We start from the raw sequence: 9,716 nt of genomic DNA, 5'->3' as shown, positions 1-9,716 counted from the left end.
TTCATACATGCGGTGGGTCGAGTTTGCTGAATTAAATGATTTACAGCTTCCTTTGACTACATATATTTCAATATGTAACTATTTGTACAGGTGAGTTTTGTCTGTATGGCAATAAACATGTGAAACTGTAGCAGTTTCCAACAGTTCGCAGTATTAATGTGATTGTCTTTTAGATTTAGATGCATCCAAACGCATCCCATTTCTATACCACAGCACTCGACCAGGGTCACCATATCTCACGTCTGACGAGAAGCTTCATCGGGCTTAGATATGTCAAAGAATGTGCGTGACCTGTTCTCAACAAAGGTTATAAATAGGTGATAAATAAATTATAAATGCTTATAAATGATTAAATCCATCCATGAGACCTTGCTGTGTGAGATACCATCAGATGAGAAAGAAACACACACACACACACACCCACACACACACACACACACACACACGCACATGCATGTAATTCAAACAGCAGCATCAGGAGGGTTTGAATCTAATAACAGCAAAGATTTTACCGGTCTGGGGTCCTGGTGGTGCCCTGCTTCAGCTGGATGACAGCAGGAGGAAGGAGCAGCCTCAACACCGCTAACGTGGCTCTCAACCGACTGAGCAGATACTTTTCAAACAACCCCAAGAACTGGAAGCGATTTGCTTCATGCAGCCGCAGAAACACGGTGGGGAGTGATTGGCACCGTGGCTGAAGAGGCAAGCGTGCGTTGATTGACAGATGACAGATGCCAGAAAGCACAATTATCGTGGGTGAGTTTTAATTCCTCTTCATCCTCCCTGCCTCTCGCCTCCTGCTCTTCATCCAAGCTCTTAACTACTGTGAATTACAATTGTATCAGGGTCTAATTGTGCACAGTGGCTGCAGATAAATTGTTGGCATGGTGGCTGCAGGCAGAGTGTTACCGCAGTGGCCTGAACTCACTCTTAAAAAGTCATAAATGTGACTTCCCTCTGTCCTTGTCATGCCATGCTTCCCTGACTTGGACAATAAATTGCTATTAAAATACCTTAGGTGAAAGAAAACTTGATTATATTGACCCCCCCCAGGAGAATTGCCCTGACACATGGAATTCCTATGGAATAAACACAAAGCTGTATTTAAAGACAACACCTGGCTCATATAAGAACATCAATCATAAATTTACATATTGAAAAAGGAGCCTATAAAGTTTCCAGTTCTGCTTTTTGGTCCCATAATAATGAAAATCTACTTTTTAAGGCATCAGCACTCCACACGTGCTGGTTTAATCCCTCTTGAGATGTGACAGATATTACATTTCCTTATTCTATCTGTATGTTTTTTTCTATCTGTATGCCAAATGTAATGTCATGCAATACAGATTTAAACAAACAAAACAAAAATACATTTAAATAAAGCAGCAGAGGCAGCACTAATTACTTTTAGGGGATGTGCAGTTTATTGCAAATCACACCCAGAGAACTCCCTCAGCTCTGTTGCGATGTTCTGAGGGGGCGTGGCTTTAAACCCACATGACAGAGTTTCAGGAAGTAACCCAGTCTTAGAACCATGCTTGGAGCTGTGTGTCATCTCGGAGTAATGTTGTCAATTCTCAGGTTTTTTCTTTGTTCTAGTGTTTAGCTGTCAGTCTCGTTAACCCATTTGCAAGCTTTTTTTTTCTTGGTCACCATTGTGAAGGAAAACACAGGTTCCTTTATTATCTCTTTCAAAGCCGACCTTAAAAGTGACTGAAAGATTCCTGAGTGATTCACAGCACCTGAAACTTCACATGGGCCCTTTAATTGAGCCGGAAAAGTCAATTAGGAGGAGGAGTGTTTAGTGAATCAGTGCCCTGATATGAGTCAGCGTTCGTGAGCTTTTTGGTGTGTGTGAAGTAAATATAAGGTGCTTGATGTCCATCCTGACGAGTGCTTTAAATTCACTCTGAAGACTTTAAAAAACTGACCGCTGCTAAAATATTCCCAGCAAATGTTCAAAATAAATAAACCCAAAACAAAACAGGTAGAAGACTGTTGCACAACACTGGTTACCTTTCATAAGTGGTAATCAGGACAGCTGCATAGCAACAGAAGCTCTCCAACCTGAAGCCTTTGGTGTGCAGGTTATCTGCAGCTCTCTTCGTTTATATGAAGCAGCTGATTAAGTCCAATTTCACAGAGCAGTTGAATAATTCCACCATCTTGTTTGGTGTCAATTAACTTTAATTAGCACGCATTCGTCCTCAACTCGTAATTAAATATTCAGCCAACAGGGCGGCGAATGCAGCAGCAGAACTGAAGACGTGCACTCCATCACTTTGTTCCCTCACGAGGCGAGCGAATGTAAACAAGTGTCAATAAAAGGCAAGGACAGTCTGAAAAGCCTGTAGTCCGCAGGTAGTTGTTGGTGCGTGGGCAGCTTTTCAGGCTGAAAACAATTTCAACCCACCGGAGCTCATGGATGAAAAAACACTCATGTGGATTTTGTGCTCTGGTGTGTCACCAGGTGTTGGTGTGAAGAACAGAATACAACCAAAAAACGACTGCCGCAAGAGGAGCACTGATGAGAAAGCAACATTTTCACTGCATTCGACTCCGACCTGGAGGCAGAGCTGCAACCAAATCATTATATAACTCTTGTCATTACTCTTCTTTCAAGTATTTATTTTCCCTCAAAAGTTATTCAACTATTTACATAAAAAATAAAAATCCATAAATAAATGATTCAAAGGAACCCTCGTTTCACAGAATTGGACCTGATTTCTTGCTAACGTCCTTTAGCAAGAATTGGAATTTCTTTATTTTTATAGCATCTGTGACAACCAAATTATGGAGTTTGCCTCGTCTCATCCGCTCCTCTCACTCATTTTTAATGACTCAATGTCAGTGTGTCTGTACAGTTGTGTTTTGATCCTCAACTACAGGTTGAGGAGAAGAAAGATTCAAAGGTAATAGGTTGACTTAAATAGACACAAAGCAGCATTTGTGCTCCAAACTCAAGGCTTTCTTTGTACAGTGTATGTGTCTGCGCCCCGTTTGTGTGTTTTTTCACTCATCCTTGACTATGGAATGACATTTGCCAACAGGAAGTATTTATTCTGTGAATGTCAGTGTGATTAAATACATAAACGTGTATTTTACATTCATCATAGACACCAACCAGTAGGGGTACTAATGTCGAATACTGCATTATTTGATTTAAAAATTTTGGAAACATCAGTTTCCAAAGGATTCCAGAATCCTGGTTAACCCAGTGCGTAGAGACAATGTCCAAATTTCATGATGGGGTATTCTGTATTCCTGAAAGATTGAGTTAAGTCTGATGCTAAAGTTAGCATAGCTGGTTACCAAAAAGCTCTGTGAAGGAGGTTTAAGATTTAGGTTTTAGCGTGAGCATCCAGAACAGAATAGGATATCCGTGTTCTTTTGAACATGCCAGGAAAATCCCCGTACTTCTTTTGCTCCGTCCTGATCGCATGCTTTGGTCCATGTTTCTTCTCAAGGCTCAAAATCTGCCAAAAATGAATAAAAATGCAAATGTTTCTCTGACCAGAGGTGGAAGTCGAAATGATTGGATTGCATTCATCCTCACAGCTAGGAAGCTGATACTTTATCTTCTGCCGCAAAGCAGATCACAGCCAGGCAATTAGTACATCAATACAAGGGCCCAAAATAAGCACAGAAGAATCCACTTCTCCTATTTTGCAGCGTGGATGCTGTATGACACCAGTAATAACACTGGTCTCTACCTGCGTTGTCTTGGAAGCTTCATTATTAAAGCAGCAGACTCTGGAAATACTCACTGGACACGTTCCAGACTAATATTATTCATCTCGAAACAAGAGTTTGCAGGTTCGAGGTTGTTGTGCATGCCAGGGATTAATGCCTAAAAAAAATGTGCTGTACACTTAAAAACAGGTGTTGGCAGAACAAAAAGGGATCGGTCACCTGCGCCGACACAAAAGCTGGAGCCGTGCCAACTCTGCAAAATTTGAACACTGTCAAGGTTTCACATGAGGTGGTGGAAGGTGAGGTGGAGGATTGCCACAGTTTATCTGGCGCTGTGGCAGAGCCCCAATACACATATCTTTATTCTTTCTCAGCTGTGTAATCTTGGTGTCCTGTTCTCTTTCGCTTCAGACAAAGTTCTGAATCGTGTACAGCTCCTTTTCTTGTTGTTACAGTTGAATACTTTCAATCGTGCCTATTAATTTCAAAAATGTGCTGCATTTTACCTCCCAAATCTTGGAAATCGAAAGCAAAACTGGCTCTGGCTATAAAAGGTGTGGTGTTTGGGTTCCTTTCACACTATTCCCGATATTTAAAAAACATTGAATCCATAAATAATATATGTATTTTAGTATATTTTTTGGAGGATTTTTTGAATAACATTAGGCTACTTTTTTTGGTGTGAAGGTGTAGGTTTGGGAGACCAAAACATCTTTACCGCACAAGTGCTAATGTGATCTTGTGACTTCCTCCAGCCGTGCGCCCTAACGCGTCGTCTGGAAACACCTGAAATCTCCCACGCCGCTCTCCAAGAGCTAAAGCGGCATGTGTAAACCGTCTTTCCTCTCGATAAACTCCGTGATCATCCAGATCCTCTGTGCAGGGAGAAGCTCTCTTTTAGCCCAGGTGTAGGAGAACTGGTTCTGTAAACCGCCTGTCTGAGCCTGAGTCATTTACATAGGTAATGGTAGGGGTAGTGCTTAAAAAATGTGTGTGGGTGGAAAATATACAATCCTCCACCAGCATAGGAAAACAGCCAGCGAGGGAGAGAGAGGCAGAGAAGGAGACGTAGGTGTCAGGCTCCTGAAACACTCTAAAATGATGGGTAATTACATTTCAAATTACCAATGGGAACAAGAGCGAACTCCCAGTCTTTGGTGCTCAGGGAAACGCATTAAGTGCTCTGAAATCAGCGAGCAATAGGTAATTTGTAGAATTCCTGTGTTTAGGCAGCACTCATTTGCATAGCTGAAAATACCAGGATAAAGGGCCGCTACATCCAACAACAAATCAGGTTTAGGCCTTATCTCATTGGTTAATTAAAAGCAGGGGCGGTGTGGTGGTGATAAAACCACAGTGCAGGACATTTCCAACACATCTGAAATAAGATTTTTAGTTTTATTTTGGCCACTATTTGTGCAGAACTAGCATCTTTCTGCTACATTTCACTGGTTCTTGCTGCCGGAGCTTCAAAATAAAGGTGTTTTATAGTCGGGATTTCTTCGCAGAAATGAGTGAGATAACATCGATTGCAGATAAGAAGCTCTGGTTATCTCACATTAGAGTGGGGTTTTAAAGCAGGTATTTCTGGCCACATTCCTGTGCTAACTAATCAGCAGCAATGCGGCTGCAGGCAGGAAGAACTCGGAGTGTGTCCTAAGCCTCCGCCCTTCTGACGAAGGCTGCGTTGAAATGTAGGAGAAAAAAAAAAAACCCCACTGCAATTTGATGCAATTTTAGTGTTTTAATCCCGCTGTGATGCAGCCCAGCACCAGTGACACTATCTGTAGCCCGTCCTCATCACACGTTGGAGCTCTTCTGTCAGCTCTATCCGTCCATCCTCATTTGTTCAGGAAAAGGAGCTGTAATCTCTCTCCCTTTAATAATGATAAAAACAAGAAATACTTGATGAGACGAAGGAACCTCTTTACCTCTTTAATGCTGTTCAACCTGAACTTATTAAATCAAAATGTTATCGTTGTTGAAAATTCCCATCATTTTTTATATCAAGCTAAGTTTTTCCTTTATTGCAATTAAAATATATATTTGTACTACAAACAGTGTCATAAATAATAAAGACAGATCAAATGGATATAATAAGTATGAGCTTTTGTTTCGTTTGGCCTGTCTGGGGTGAACAGACACTAAAAGGATGCTAAGATGCTGGTAGTTTCACACTCCAATCTTAATCCTTTTCTCTGTGTTTTGAATTTCAAATCAGGGCCTTGGACGGAGATTGTATGAGTTCTGACATATTTTACGGCACAAAAGACAACAATATAAGGTAAGAGCGGACCTTCCTTTTTCTGCCCTAAATATAACACGTCTGTCCACCCTAGATTGAGTAATGTCTTAAAGATTCAGTGGTTCAGGGCTCTGAGTTAAATAAAAATGCCATCTGTCATCTGCGTGTCATTATTGCCATCGTTGCAGACAAAAGCTAAAGCAAAAAACAAACTGTGGTTCCTTTCACAACCACTGGGACCAGTTAAAAACCTCCAGTCTAAGGAGAAGGAACGCGTTTGTACTACATTTGGTGAAAGAGTCACAAAAGCCACTCAGATGCATCCTCTGTGGAAGGCTCTGGTTCAGATTATATTTCACAGGAATTTAATAGTTTATCGTCTGCTTCAGTCTTTCAGTCAATACCAAAATAATTGACTCCGTGTGGGCCTGATATTGAAAGGAACAGACAGCAAAAGATGACATAGAATAAAATCACTCGGTGGGTTCAAGGTTGCGTCTCTTTCACTGGAGTCAAAGGGTCAGACAAATATAAAAAAATATAAGTATAAAGATGTCCACCGAAGCCTTAGTCTCCTGCCGCTGATTTCCACATTATATGTTGGTTATTGTCCATCCTCTCAGCCTAATTAGGGCTCCTCGCATCAGCAACTGGCCACCAGGTGGTGATTATCTTTATAGGGAAATTAATGTCTTCCGCCACGTCTCCATGATAGCGGTAACAAACCCAAATGCTAATCAATTGAGAGATGCTATACATCGTATGCCATGCAGCTTGGCAGGTTTTTGATGATATATATTGTTGTGGCAACTGAGTAGGTCTGCATTTATGGGTTCTGTGCTCTGATGAGCCGGCCCTGCTGTGTGCACGGCTCAGGACACGCGAGCTAAACTGTTGGAGGTGCAGCATCACGCTTGGTTTTTCTCGTCGAAGGGGGCGAAAGCCACGGTCAGCTGGGGTCTTTGCCAAAAATGATACAAGATTTTAAAAAAAATAAGAGAGGTTCTTGAAATATGTGAAGCCACCATACGTATCTTATGTTGATCGTGCACACACTAAAACACAGCTTGTTAGCATGGTCGTAGCATGTTGATATGATAGTTATTGATGCTGGGTGGAAGCTGTGTTGCGTCGGAAGTAAACTAACATGAACAAGTCTTCATTTTTTTTGTGTTTTAAACTCTGCTTTTCAGAGTTTGTCATCCTGTGATGACATCCAGTTTTTTTTTTTCAGGCTTCAGACACAAACTTGACGCGAAACCTAAGCGGAAATCTAAATGCCAACAGCATCTGTTTGTTTTGCAGATCTGATGTTAAACCCAAATCTATCCCTCAGATGAACTTCTTTCTGTTTTTTTAAACCAGATTAGAGGTGGGCAAAAGTCCCTGTCCCCCTTCCCGCCATATTTCTCTTCATTTTTGCGGCTCCCTGGCTGACTGGTCAGATTGTTGCTATGGAATGTGCTGTGGGACAAAAGGAGCGGAGATCCAGAAACTCAGTGACCTCCTGGAGAGGCCTCACTCTCTTTCTCCCTCCTCTCACACTATTTGTCCACCCCACTGCCGCCTCCCCCAGCTCCTATCTTATTCTCTCTCTTTCTCCATCTGATGCCTGATTTTAGCTGTGCTCTCTCACTCTTTTCTCTCTGTCAGCCTTGTTGTTTGATGCAGACCCAGGTACTCTTGCTTGGCCTTATATCTATATTCTTAGCCTGCAACAACACACACACACACACACACACACACACACACACACACACACACACACACACACACACACACACACACACACACAGACAAACAGGAATGTGTGGGAATCTCCCTCTGGCTACCTCTGTAACCTGCATCTGAAGCTGGTGAGGGGCCAAGGAGCCAACAGACCCAGGAGAGAACATGCAAATGGGAGAAGCGGGTTAGCTGCTTGGCTCAGATCAAAGATCCTCTCCGCATAGCTCAGCTCCACTAGACATGCATGAACAACTTCCACACACAGTCTGCACGCATGTGTTTGTGTAGGCGTGTAGGCTTGAGTGTACGCGCATGTGCGTGCACGCCTGGTGCTTCCATGTATGTGTGGGCAGCAGAGAAGCAGCAGGACTGGCGGTGGGGGTGGGGTGGGGGTAGGAGTGGGGGGGGGGGGGGGGTGGAAGTGTGAAGGCAGCACCGTTTATTTTAACATGAGTTCATGCTTTCAAGGAATTTATGCTTTAGGCAAATGACTCATGCTGAATAAATGATCGGTGACCTTGGAGAAACTGGTTCGAAACATGTGCTCTGGGGCAAAGAGTGATCAGTCACATGTGTTTGTTCCCCGCTCGGAGGCATGTCGCCGTCACGTGGGCCGCCGCGCCGAACTTTGGGAGTCGGCGACACGTTGCAGATTTCGCATGCTGCCGTTTGTGTCTCAGGGTGGAACATGTGAGACTGTTATTTCTCCTCAGCGAGGGTGTTGTCGGTGTGCCGTAACATGTTTGAATATGCATCTCTGATTCACCGCGACCTGAATCATCACAAAGCCTAATTAATTACACACCTGTTGTTACTATGTGGTCTTTCCTGGCTGCCTTTGTTGACTCCACTCCTCCGTATTTGTACTTAGAAGAAGTGTTGCTCTGGTGTCGGTGAACCACGGTGGGACCGATCGTGATGCTGGCTGAGCTGATGAGCTCCAGGAGGTGGCCAGGGATGGCCTGGGACCACATTAAAAACAAGCAGGAGTGCAAAACCGGCTTCAGAATAAGGCAGAAGAGGAAGGAGATGAGCAGTAACTTGCACATCAGTGGGGCTAAACGGTATTTTAGGTGTGAAAGGTTGAATGTTCAGAGAAAGAGGGGATGTTGTTAATGTTACCTGTAACACAGTATTTGGCTCTGCTGTGTTAACAGGTGAGTGCTAAAGACGTCAAATGAAAACTTATATATATCCAAATTTGTTTGTACTTTATTATTCAAAATATTTCAGAATGTCAGGCTTTACAGGGTTGTTTGTACCCACCTACATTGTGGATCACCAGCTGTTTGCTGTCGTATCACAATTTTTTTTAAAAAAGGACCTAATGGCTAATCTTTGTGATTAGAATTTTTCTCACCGAATGGCACGTATATGACGTCATAGCCTCCCCATCACTGACGCACACAGTAACCCCTGAGTATCTCGGAGGACACCTCCTTTTAACTTGTGTTAATATGTCATTGGCTAAATTGCTTTAATTACTTGCATTTGCGCAGCATCGTCACAGCGCTGGATCTCAGCAGAGTAGGTAAGCTCCAGCTGCAGGCATGGGCCACATCCCTCAGCAAAGGCAGGATCAATGCAGGATTTCTGGCGTGCCAACCACTGTGGGCGTTATCTGTGGCGCTGGCTGAGGTCATGCAGTGTATCTGTACGTGCGAGTTAAACATTTGTGAAGACAAGAGCAAATCTCCCGCAGCTGATTTGAGGATGGGATGGTTTCAGCCGAGGAAAACCCAGATTTGAGAGAAAGGGGATCTGAGTGACAAATGACATGAGAGAACCAAAGCATTTCATAAAGCAGGACTAAGTATGTTATCCTCTACGGTTGCAGATGGATTCTTGACCAAAATTAGATTAAAACACATCCGTTTAGTGGGGGAAAAATAGAATTTGTCATGCCCCTCGGGCAAAATGGCTGCTTATACGCTGGAGTGCATGGAGGAGAATTGTGAGTAGGAGCTTCAGCTGAAAACAAGATGGAGGAGTCGCCAAATGAGTTAATTGAAGGGCAGTGGCAGTTTAGATTTGCAGTGATGATAGCTTG

This window comes from Takifugu rubripes, chromosome 8 (assembly GCF_901000725.2).
Source record: "Takifugu rubripes chromosome 8, fTakRub1.2, whole genome shotgun sequence".
In the NCBI taxonomy this organism is placed as follows: domain Eukaryota; kingdom Metazoa; phylum Chordata; class Actinopteri; order Tetraodontiformes; family Tetraodontidae; genus Takifugu; species Takifugu rubripes.
The sequence above is the reverse complement of the archived record's forward strand: the minus strand, read 5'-3'. Positions refer to the sequence as shown.